Source organism: Danio rerio, chromosome 12, assembly GCF_049306965.1.
Source record: "Danio rerio strain Tuebingen ecotype United States chromosome 12, GRCz12tu, whole genome shotgun sequence".
In the NCBI taxonomy this organism is placed as follows: Eukaryota; Metazoa; Chordata; class Actinopteri; order Cypriniformes; family Danionidae; genus Danio; species Danio rerio.
The window spans coordinates 7,977,344-7,990,201 of record NC_133187.1 but is presented as its reverse complement, the minus strand read 5'-3'; the positions used below and the strand labels follow the sequence as shown (position 1 = coordinate 7,990,201).

The 12,858-nt window shown below is 34.9% G+C and overlaps 1 protein-coding gene across 5 annotated transcripts in view; it reads left to right on the top strand.

Moving 5' to 3' along the window:
• The window catches only part of si:ch73-51i5.2, a 278,670-nt gene that overhangs the window by 149,643 nt on the left and 116,169 nt on the right, over positions 1-12,858 (top strand). For 2 of the 5 annotated variants that reach the window (XR_012387827.1, XR_012387824.1), the window contains 2 exons: positions 8,764-8,950; positions 9,217-9,431. The exons of the other annotated variants lie outside the window; for them this stretch is intronic. The gene's annotated coding sequence lies outside the window, so the exon portion shown is untranslated. Of the gene's footprint in view, positions 1-8,763; positions 8,951-9,216; positions 9,432-12,858 lie in introns of those variants that run through there. 5 annotated transcript variants of the gene reach the window in all.

Here is a 12,858-nt window from a genome sequence, read left to right as displayed (position 1 = left end):
CGGAGCTGCTGTAATTTGCACTTCTGTCAGTGGCTAAACTGAGGCTCTATTGAGAGAGCTACTACTGACAGGTCAGGCTAAAAGCTACAGCTAAAGAGATGGTTAATGCAAAAATGAAAATTCTGCATGACTTCTTTGACATGAAACAAGATATTTTGTCCACACAATTAAGGGATTATGTTGATTTGAAGCCCGTCGAGTGCAACAGTCAGGTTTCAATGGTAAAAAAAACATAATAATTTTAACAATAACTAACAATCTGTTATAGACAGACCGTTTGCGGGCTGTGATATGCATTGTTGAATCCAACTATTCATATTACTCACTTTCCTTACCCCTAGCCCCTGCTTTATCAGGGATCGCCATGGTGAAATGAACCACCTATTACTCCAGCATATGCTTTACTGAGGGATGCCCTTCCTGCTGCAAACCAGCCCTAAGAGTGTACTCTATTCAGATTACTTCAAGTTATTTTGGACTCTGTGGTAAAATGAGCAATTTGAGCCAAGAACTCATAACAGATAATAAGTCATAATATTCCAATAATAATTAAAATATGATGTTAAAGTCAACAACTTTAAATAATTGTTTCGTGTTTTACTATTTTAATTGGACTGAGTTGGGGGCAGTCAGTATAACCAAAGACTACAGAATACACAAGACATGTCACTCGTATAGTTTTGAATGAGTGAAGATGTAACAGTCAATATGGTGAACGAAGCCCCACCTTCTAATACAAGAGCCAATCAGCTATCACTATTGACTGAGGTTTCTCCAGGGGAGAAGCTCGGACCTGATGTGCGTTTTTACGAATAGTTTCTGAATAGTTTTAAATACTTGCTTCACAGACATGAGAAATATATCCACAAAGTGTGAAATCTTCACTGGTAAATGATGCAACTACTTCAGCAACTTAAAAACAAAGAGTTGCTGACATTTTGGGAGGAGATTTGCACTAAAGTCCAACTTGTGAATTACTTCTGAAGATCAGCTCGATTGGGCGAGGCATTATTCAGAGGATTCTAATGTGTAAAATGGCCATAAATGAGGTTAGTGTCATGATGATCTCGTTCCCTTCAAGTGCGCATTAGCATGGGCATTTTGGAAAAAAATGTTGATTTTGTTTGATTTGAACATTTAGAAACTAAACTTATGTTTAATTTTATTGGTGATTCCAAATATGTAACATGTTTTAGAGAATTTGATGTTTCCCCACAGATTCAAACGGAATGCTCGAGCATACTGCCCGAGAGGAGTTTCAAAGATGGCCACCAAGTGACTTTGGTATAACAGAGGACAAATTAGATGAAATTTGTGAAAATGTTTTTCCTGGCTTCAAAAGAATCTCTTTTGACTTACAGTAAAGTATCCTCATTAGTGCATCTGCCTCTAGTACTGCTAATGCAAGTTTAGTTTAAGTAGTGATAAAACCAACTGGGGTTACATTAGTCCCATGTCTAAGATTGGAGCAAGGTTTAAAGCAGTGAATAATCCATTATCCGAATAATAGGAGGTACACCTTAGTTGTCTGGCCTCAAGACGGACACTAACTGATGCTAAAAGTTTTAGTTCATTCAGTTTTAGCATCCTTGTTAGCACATAACCCTCTCATACTGGGCATTTTTCAAATCTCATATGTCAATCTCGAGTAGAATTACTTTGGTGCTATGACACTGAAGGGAGTGAGATTTAGGGCACTTAAGGTAACAGAGGCTAGGTATAAAGAGTTGTTTGGACGAACCTCAACTTGCTTATGAGCAGATGTGTTGGAGAAAAATGATACAAATTATGGAGTAAAATTGGTGCCGTGACCCGGATGAGAGTGAGGTTCGAATAAGTGCAATAAATGCCTTTTAGTAAGATTTGTGTGGATAAATTTTATTCCCCTGGCCTTAAAGAGAGCTGGCACTAGCAACGGATGCTAGAGGCTGTTGTCTAGTGACCTTGTTAGTGTGCCTGCTTCCCATGCTTGCTCAAATTCTGGTTGGAAGTCATCAGAGGGTTTAATAGCGTAAATAAGGGGGGAAATGACCTTAAATATATTCTGTAATGTTTCAAAAAAAGATCAGAAGTCATACAGCGAATGCTGACAGAATTTTCATTTTTTGATGATGAACCAAGAGTCAGCCATTTATAGGGTCAGAAATAATTTATATACAATATATAATCAGGGTGGATGGTTTAGCATGACCTGAATGAAAATAAGCCTTTGAGGGATAGACGTACACTCATTTCATTTGTGTCTAAATAAATATGCTGAGTCCTCTGACTGATGCTGCTGATTTCTCTTGTGTTGTGGCTGTGGCATGAGATAATATTTCATAATTTGCATGGAACACTTTGGCTTGATATCCATTTAAGTGCTTTAAGTAGCATCCATGAATGTCTAGTCAGGCGAATCTGTTCATGGATAAAGCATTTAGCAAATATTTAAAGTGCAAAGATTTAGTACGATGAAGCCTAAGACGAGCATATAAATAAAAGTCCGCCTGCTCCATATGCAAGCACAGTGCTGGAGCTCCAATGATCCTTCATAACGTTTTCTTCATTGTTATACGAGTACCATATTGCGTAATGTACCATACTGCATATAATATTTAACACCGTTCTTCGACCCTTAACCTTCGCTCCATGGACTTTGTTTATTTGGCACAGTTTCAGAAGGTCCAGGTTTTTGGTCCAGTATTATATGTCAGGTTGGAGTTCGGTATGGGGGATTTGGGCAGTTGCATTTGCATGGGCTCACCAGCGCCCGCTCACACTGGCAATGTCTGTGTGGAACTGGCGTGGCAGTCGACCACTGGCGCCTCCGTCTAGGAATGAAGAACGGATGTTGGGCGGCTCAAAGAGTTTCCTTCGGTTCTTGTTCAGCTCTGTCAAAACAAGAGAAGCGCTTAAATATTCATTGTTTACACTGTATATATGAATGAGAAAGACATGATGAGCTGAAGAAGTGACTTTTCTTTTGCGCTGTAATGAACATTAACATAAAGGGCCCTATTATACACTGTAACACATGGACATACCAAATTTTTAAATGAAGGAATTACTATGGAGTACATTTTGGGCCATATATACTTGCTAAATAAAGTTTTGCAAACAAAAAAAAGTATTGAGCAAAAATAAATGCAAATCGCCAAAAATCTCAAAGCAAGAATTAATTTTTGAGAAATAAAAATAAATTTTGCTTACAATAATAAAGAACTGCAAAGGGAAAACTTAGGTTTTGAGAAATAAAAATAAGCAAACAAAGAACTGCAAATTAAAATCAAGCAGTGCAAAAAAAAAATTTAATAAATAAAATATTTGCAATAAAAAAACTATATATATTTGCAAAACATTTTTTTTTATAGCATTGCCTTTACAAATCTTGAACGGTCAATTGCAATGCTTCATTTTGTGATGTTGTTTTCACTTTGCACTTCACGTTTCTGTACGTTTCACTTTGTGGCCCTGGTTTGACAAGGGGGCAGAGTCAAAAGTTTGTTAACGGCAGGCCCGGATGTGCCTTCATTTAAGTGACGTCATCCTTTATTTGCCAACCACCATGAAACGTTGACAACTTTTTTAAATAAATGGTGTCTTGGTTAATAAATTCTGTTTAACGGAAAGATTTTGTCAACACGTTTCTAGCCATAATAATTTTAACCATAATAGTGAGTAACTCATTTCTAATAACTGATTTCTTTAATCTTTGCCATGACTGCTCATTAGACCAGGCAACATTTTTCCAATCTTCTATTGTCCATTTTTGTTGAGCCTGTGTGAATTGTAGCCTCAGTTTCCTGTTCTTAGCAGACAGGAGTGGCACCCGGTGTGGTCTTCTGCTGCTGTAGCCCATCTGCCTCAAGTTTCAACGTGTTGTGCGTTCAGAGATGCTCTTCTGCATACCTCAGTTGGTTATTTGAGTTACTGTTGCCTTTCTATCAGCTCGAACCAGTCTTGCCATTTTCCTCTGACCTCTGCGCCCACAAAACTGGATGTTTTCTCTCTTTCAGACCATTCTCTGTAAAGAGGGTTGTGCATGAGAATCCCAGTTGATGCCAGACCGTCTGGCACCAACAACCATGCCACACAAAGTCACTTTAATCACCTTTCTTCCCTATTCTGATGCTCAGTTTGATCTGAAGCAGATTGTCTTGGCCATGTCTACATGTCTAAATGTATTGGGTTGCTGCCATGTGATTGGCTGATTAGAGATTTGCGTTAACGAGCAGTTGGACAGGTGTACCTAATAAAGTGGCTGGTGAGTGTATACAGTACATAAATGATGGATCTCATTTTCCTTGGTGCACTTGACGATGCCAATGCTGCCTTTTTTAACTGTAGTGGACAAAAGCGAAAGAGGACATTTCTCTCACTGGGACCAACTTGCATCAGCCAAGAATACAGCACGATTGCGTTTCGGTGTGTGAGGTCAGTTAAAGAAATAAACACAGATCTGTGGTCATTCCTCCTCCTTGTACTTCCACATTTTGTCTTCCCGTCGCACCATAATTTAACAACAATGAATGGGTTACCTCAACCTCAGGCATTGTGCTTTATACTCCAACCACGGGGGCTGATAAAACAGGAACAATGTTTTCGTTTTTTAGCACATATCCTTGCCAGACTGCAGGAACTCATTATGGTTATCGAGCAGTGGGTGGTCCAAAATATGTCACAGATGTTCTAGATGTTTAATGGCCAACTTGTCACTTCCACTCGGCGTCACGCTCGGGATGCGGACAGTCGGTCAACCCTGGCCGGTTATGTAAGTGGAAAGCCAAATCTAATTGCGTTTCTGACACCTCCATAAATCATAATCGTAATCCCAAAACCATGCAGCTGTCCAAATTACTCCAAGCTATTAGAAGGGAAGGTCTTGCATGGCATGTTGTCCATCTGTTATTACAGTCAATTGCTTTGTTGGTTGATGTTTACCTTTCTTAAAGAAATGTAACAATAGCCGTGTGTCTGCTATTACACAGGTGGTAATGAGTATAGTGACTCTGTTTGATGATATCTTTGGCATAAGAGCAATGTGTAACGCTTAAACAGTCGATTGAACTTTTTGGTATCAGTGTAAAGAGTATAGTGTAATAATAAATCATTTTTATTTGTTTAGCACCATTTTTTTTGACTGGATTAATGTTTCTAAAATAGGATTTTTTAAAAACGTCTATTAATTTATTCTAAAATATTTGTGGAGGGAACATACTGAGAATTGTGAAACATTACTGATGATATTAATATTGTGACAGCCTTATTTTGCTTGTATGGGAGGAAACTGACCTGAGATGGCCAACAGCATTTTCCTGCGTGCTCCGAATGTAGTGATGCCGAGCTCTTTCAGGTCCTGATCAGTCAGCGTGAGGAACGTCTGAAGGTCAATCTGACAAACAGAAATTGTGTTTTTAGTTTGGATTTTTTTTTTAGAGAAGGTAGAAATGTACGACCACAAGTGTTAGAGTCAGATCTAGTGTACAGTCGATTGTTTAGCCATCCCGTGAATTTTTTTTTTTTTTCTTTTTCAAATATTTACCAAATGACATTAAACAGAGCAAGGCATTTATCATAGTATTTCACAAATGTTTTCTTCCGGGAAAAAGCCTTTATTTGTTTTATTTCAGTTAAAATAAAAGCACTTTTTAATTTATATAAAAATATATATTATTAGTTTCCTTAAGCAAGATTTTTTTTCAATAGTCTACAGAACAAACCATCATTATACAAGGATTTGCTTAATTAACCTAAGTTGCCTGATCAACCTAGTTAAGCCTTTAACCAAGGGATGTCAGACTCGATTTCTGGGGGGCCGCAGCCCTGCGCAGTTTAGTTCCAACCCTAATTAAACACACCTGATCAAACTAATTGGGTCCTTCAGGCTTGTTGGAAATCTACAGGTAAAGCTGTGGTCACACTAAAGTTTGATAATGTGAAATTCTGTCGTGCGGCACTGCGAAAAGGGGCGGGAATAAATAAGATTGTTAGGCATTAAAAAAGCGAGCGATTGCTCCATGTTTTACATTTCTGTCCAGAGATGTCATGTTTTGTCCTCGATTGGTCTCACACAGTCAAGTGATGCGATTTCGCAGGTCAGAGTTCACCTAGCTTGAACTTTGCACCGCAGCAACCTGCAAAATTTGACTGCGTTTCCAGGTCTAACACATTCGCGTGCCTTTGAATGGAAGTTTATGGGAGGAAAAGCCCAGTGTGACTGCAGCTTAAGTGTGTTGGAGCAGTGTTGGAACTAAACTGTGCAGGGCTGCGGCCCTCCAGGAATTGTGTATGACATTCCTGCTTTAACCCTTGTGCACTGTTCAAATTTACTAACTTTTATGTTAGGGATAAAAACATTCACTAAATTGAACTGCTGTAAAAATGCATCAGATTAATTTTTTTTCTATTTTATTTTCTTGCATAAATTTGTTAATCAACCTCTGTCCTGATCAAAACTATGTCTCAACATCAAAAGGCAGACGGTACATAAATACAGTCTTTATTTTTGTTTACTCCATGTAGTTCTGAGAGCTGAGATGCGCATTTTGATATTTTCAGATGCATCAAGGTAAGTGCACAAAGGTCACTCAAACTTCAATTTGCTGTAATATTCCATATAACTGAATTAAAAATAAAAATAAAAATTATGCTGTTTTAGTTTTTTTGCACAGGCTCATCTAAAGGGTTAATGGTGCCCAACCAATGACCAACAGTGAAATTTATAAATTATAGCTCTTCCCAACAGGGAAAACCACCAGCAATCAAAAATGCATGATTATACTGTATGGTGTCATGGTTTTGTAATAAAAAAATGTGGTTATAATAATGGGGCAAAAGCAGCCACCAACAGTAAATAAGAAAAAAATTGTATGCTGCACAAAAACTGCATCAAAGGCAGTGTTGTTACCAATTTTTCACATGTGCAAGACTGTGATAAAAGTTTAAAAAATCCCATCCACATCTACTTTTTATATTGTAAATAAGTAATTTGTGTTTTTTTCCACCACATCAGTGACATCATTTATGAATTTGGCAATTAAAGAGTTAAAATCATGTAATTTTCTAAACAACTATGATTTATGAAAAAAAAAGAAATGTAAAAAATAATTCTAATGCATTTTTACAGCAGTTTAATTCAGTGGATGTTTTCATCCCTTACATAACATAAGGGTAGTAAATTTGCCATGAGTGTATCACTTTTTTTTTTCAAAGCTTTTAAATAAAATGGGTCAAAATATTGTAAGATTTGTCAACAAAAATAATTCTGCTTGCTGAAACAGAAAAATGTATGGCCAAATTAAACTTAAAATCATCCCACAGTGCGTGAAAACATCCCCAACAGCACACAGGGTTAAATAGCACTTAAAGCTGAATACTAGCGTCTTGAATAATATCTAGTAAAATATTATGTGCTGTCATCATGGCATACAAAGAAAGACAAGATAAAAATAATCAGTTATTAATGACTTATTAAAACTATTATGTTAAGAAATGTGTTAATCTTTTTCTGACTTCAGCTGTATGTGCACTGACCACTACGCCGCTGCTTTATTTCTTTCAGTGTGAAGAAACATTTTCTAGATAAAAGCCAGAACCAAATGTCGGAGCCCACAATATTATCACTGGCGTCTAGAAATGCAGCACTCGGAATATTGTGAATGCTGTGATTCGCAGAACTATCTATTGGCTATTCTGAGGGTTTCAGTTGTGTGCTGGAAGTTGCGTCATTGTAACCTCAGGCCAGTTTCACAGTGAATGCACAAGTAAGACAGAGCTGTCAAACTGACACTTGCGGCTCTGCACAGAAAATAAAGCCATTTCTGGGCTTCTACCTGGAGCATTCCTTTTAATTAAAGTCATAGATTGTAAAATTAGAATTGGTCATTCAGAATCATTGCATGGTTGTAATGAAATACAGCATAAATGTATGCAGATTAGGGCTGCACAATATATCGTTTCAGCATTGATATCCGCAATAGTAGGATATAAAATGTTGAGTCTTAATCACAGTTGACCAGGAGCCACAGAACTCCTACAGAATTTGTAGACACTGCTAAGTTTAACCATAATAGAGTGAAGAATTTGCATGCGTTTAAGGCATTTTCAATAGTTTTAAACATCTGGCTACAAAAATGATGATGTTTGGAGGTGAAATATGTTTTTCTTTCTTCGAATTTTTGACTTGTTTTAGTTTAAATCTACATTTTAAAGTGAAAATAAGTTTATTTTACTTAGCCCACTGGCAGATAATTTATCTTGCGAGACATACAGAACCATCTAGATTTTTTACACTCTGTTGTAGTTTGTGAAAAGCTCACACCTGAGAAATTCATGTGACTTTGTTCTCCATATGAGAGATTTATTTAAGCTGCCATCACCAAATAAGCCTTTTACACAAAGTATTAAATACATTTCAGTAGTTCAGTAGTTTCTCCTTGTGCCATTTCATTGTTATTACACAGAACTCGTTTTAGATTTATTTTGTTTTGTTTTATGTTTGGATTGTTTGGATTTTTACCAAAATATGGAACAATTTCATGTCAACAGCTCCTTTAGAAATATTATTCCCAGGAAAAAAACATGACATGTTATGTACTTGTTTTCCTTGCTGTACATATGATATATACACATGCAAAATAAACATTTACGAAGTGCTTTTTGACATGTTTTCTGCAGTCATGAAGCTTAAACAGCCTGAGAGTTGAAATGCATGAGACATTAAAGCAAGCTCCCGGTGACAGAAATAATCTAAAACTCATTTTGCTCTCTCATATCAAACAGCATCAGTAATAGAGTAGATCCCATCGGCTGTCTGTACCTCCTGCTGCTGGAAGACGTCAGTATATTTCCCCAGGCCGAGTTTACTGAAGAGCTCCGGCAGATCAGATCCTTTGAAAGACGTGTTGAGGTTGCAGCCATTCGTTCCCGTCACCGATGAGATGCAGTCCATGTAGTTGCTGCTGCTTAGGTAGTGCTCTAATCCAACATACACAACACATAAATGATCTGTGTATTTCAGTATACCAAATGGTACACTTAAATAAAGGGAGCTTTTGAAATATTTCAAATCTCCTTAAATCACTAACATACTCATATTTAATATTTGTATTTAATCACATGTAATTAAAGTATATATGTCTTGCGTTATTAGAAAGCAAATGTAAAAACAAACCGATCAGTCTTAATGGCGCAAGAGCTCACCTGTTTTGTTCTGCTTTCTTTTGGGGCTGATAGGGGAGGGAAAGTCGCTGTGTGTTGGGAGCCCGCTCCCATTCCTTTCCCTCCAGTTATCCGAATCACTGCCGCTCGCCACCCCCTCTCTACTGCTGGAGCGGGACAGTGCGAGAGGAGACCCCTAAGAAAACACAACCATATTATTCATCATACTGTACTTGTACATTCCACACTGTGCTGTATGATTTATATTAAAAACTGATATTGTTTTTCTACTATATTATATTGTGCTATGAAAACTATGTAATCAGATGACAATATCAAGAACAATAATATTTTATGACTATTATTATTGTTATTGTTTTTATTATTAACTTTTATTAATAATATAATAGTAATCATATTTTATCATAAAATAATACTAATTTATAAATATTAATTTTGTTATTTCTTTAATTGTATTAATATTAATAAAAAAAAAAAAATATATATATATATATATATATATATATATATTATAATAATAATAATAATAATAATAATTATTATTATTATTATTATTATTATTATTATTAACAACAACAATAATAAATGTTTTATGGATAATATTCTTGTGATTAATAATAATAATAATAATTATTATTATTATTAACAACAACAACAATAATGATGTTTTATGAATATTATTAAGTTTTAGAATTTTTATTATTAATATCATGCTTAATTATTAACATTAAGATTATGATGCTTATTATTATTATTATTATTATTATTATCATTATTATTATTATTATTAGTAGTAGTAGTAGTATTATTATTAATAATAATAATAATAATAATAATAATAATAATAATAATAATAATAATAATAATAACAGCAATGTTTTATGAATAATATCATTGTTATTATCATCATTAATTGTATTATATTTATTATTAATATTCGTTATTATTATTGTTGTTATGAATCATCATCATAATATAATGTTTTGTGAATAATATGAATTTTGATGGATGAATTATGAATGAATTTTGTTGTTATTATACAATGTTTTATAAATATAATAATAATAATAATAATAATAATAATAATTATTATTATTATTATTATTATTATTATTATTATTATTAATAATAATAATAATAATAATAATAATAATAATAATAATAATAATTGAAACATATAAATAATAATACTCATCATAATCATATTAGTAATGCTTTATAATTATTATTAATGTTATTCATATTTATTTATTTATTTATTTATTTATTTATGTATTTATTTATTTATTGTTATGGACTGAAATGACTATTGATTGATCTGTCTAAAAAAAAAGTGAAAAGAATTGTGTTGTTCTGCCTCTTGTGCCCAGTATAGCTGAAAACTACAGCTAATACAGGTACATTTCTGGGTTTTTGCAAAGCATGTTTTTTTTTTTTTTTGTGGGCCTGGGTAGAGTAATACTCATATAGGCATTTCTAAAAGTAATCAACATCAGTGAGAGCAACATATACTGTACACACCTAATGCACTGAATGAGCTACAGTCATCAATTCAGGAGAGTCATGTGATCTGCTCATCTGTTGAGTTTACCTCGTATGTAGTTGACATGGTGGGTTTATAAGACACGTGGTTGGCCCTGCGCAGCTCCTTAATGGTTTCTGCAGGCATAGACTTTGAGAAGCCCAGACCGCTCCATGTGTTAGTCGGGGTTCGGACCTCTGTCACCACTGGCTTCTTTAACATGGCTGTGCAGACAAACACGGAACACTGTGCATATAAACAACCTAAAAGATGTCAAGTGCAGGTCACTGCCTGTGCTGTCACTTTATTTTGAATCATACATCTGAATAACGTGAGAATTTAAAATCTATATTGAAAATCAAAGTATTTAAAATATAAATAATTCAACAATCATATATACTGTATAGTAATATGTGAGCACTGAATACAAAATCAGTCATAAGTCATGTAGATTTTCAGAAAAATTAATTAAATTAAATTCATACATCACCTCAAAGCTAAAAATCTATTCTTTAATTTACGTATAGTTTTTAGGATTGGGCTATATTAGATGCAATTATTGGTCACACTCTACAATAAGATTTCATTAGTTAATGTATTTACTAACATGACCTAATTATGAACAATAATTGTGCAGCATTTATTAATCATAATCAACATTTACTAATGCATTATTACCATATTCAAATTCATGCTTGTTAACATTAGTTAATGCACTATAAACTAACAAACAATTGTATTTTCATTAACTAATTTTAACTGACATGAACAAACACTGTAATGTACTGTTCATTGTTTGTTTGTATTAGTAAATGCCTAGCCAACATTAACTAATACATCTTATTGTATCGTGTTAATTAATTGAAAATCAGGAACCCAAGGGTTCAAATCAAACAAAATATTGAGAATATTGACTTGAAAGTTGTCCAAATTAAGCTCTTATGAGTACATATCACTAATTAATATAGAAAGGCAAATTATCATATGCATTTGTTTAGATGGCAGAACATGCCTTTTTCATCAAGAAGGCCCCATAAACAGCTCTGGACTCTCTTCTCTGGCTCTACAATTTTGTAATGTAATGTGTATTTTTATGTAGCGCATTTATTGTGTATGGCCATACACTGAAAACGTTTCACAATCTCCACACCACCACCAGTGTGCAGCATCCACTTGGATGATTCGACGGCACCCACAGGACAACGGCGCCATTGCGCTCACCAGCTATTGGTGGAGTGGAAAGACAGTGATAGAGCCAATTCAGTGGATGGGGAAGATTGGGTGGCCATAATCGTAAGGGCCGATAGAGGGACTTTTGCCAGGAAACAGGGGTTACACCCCTGCTCTTTCACGAGAAGTGCCATGGGATTTTTAATGACCACAGATAGTCAGGATCTCGGTCTAACGTCTCATCCACAGGTTTAGTGCCCCCTGCTGGCCTCACTAACACCACTTCCAACTGCAATCTAGTTTTCCCTAGTGGTCTCCCATCCAGGTACTGACCAGGCTCAGCCCTGCTTAGCTTCAGTGAGTATCTGGTCTTGGGCTGCAGGGTGATATGGCACCCTGATATGGCATTTTATTTTACATTAAAACTGGGAACTATTAATTCATATCCTATGCTTTTATCAATTCATGTTTTAGCATTTTATACAGTTATTTGTAACTACAGGGTGTCCGCAGGGTCTTAAAGTAAGTAAAATTTATAAATTAGAGAAATTTAAGGCTCTTAAAGTGTTAAAGTCTTAAATGGTAATTTAGAAGGGGCTAAACTCGGTATCAGTATGCTAACCTTCAGCTGAATTTAATCATTTAATAGTGGGATGCAATCAGTATTTAGTAAATATACTGCAAGTTAAAATGTCGGCAATGTTACTAGTTGAAACCTGCTGTAGTGATGAGATCTTAATGTATCCAAAGAGTCTTAAAAAATGTCTTGAAAGGTATTCAATTTCAATCTCTGATTCCTTTACAAACCCTGGACTAGTTCATTTGTAACCATAGTGAATTATTGTCATTACAATATTTCAATTTCAAGTATTTGGGAATTACCTTTGATTTAACATCAACACTTAATTGCTCCATATTGTAATACAATACAATCACATAATAGCAATGCTCTCCCACAATTTTAGATAGTGTAACTGCCCTTATTTCTGTTTTTGGAATAAGAT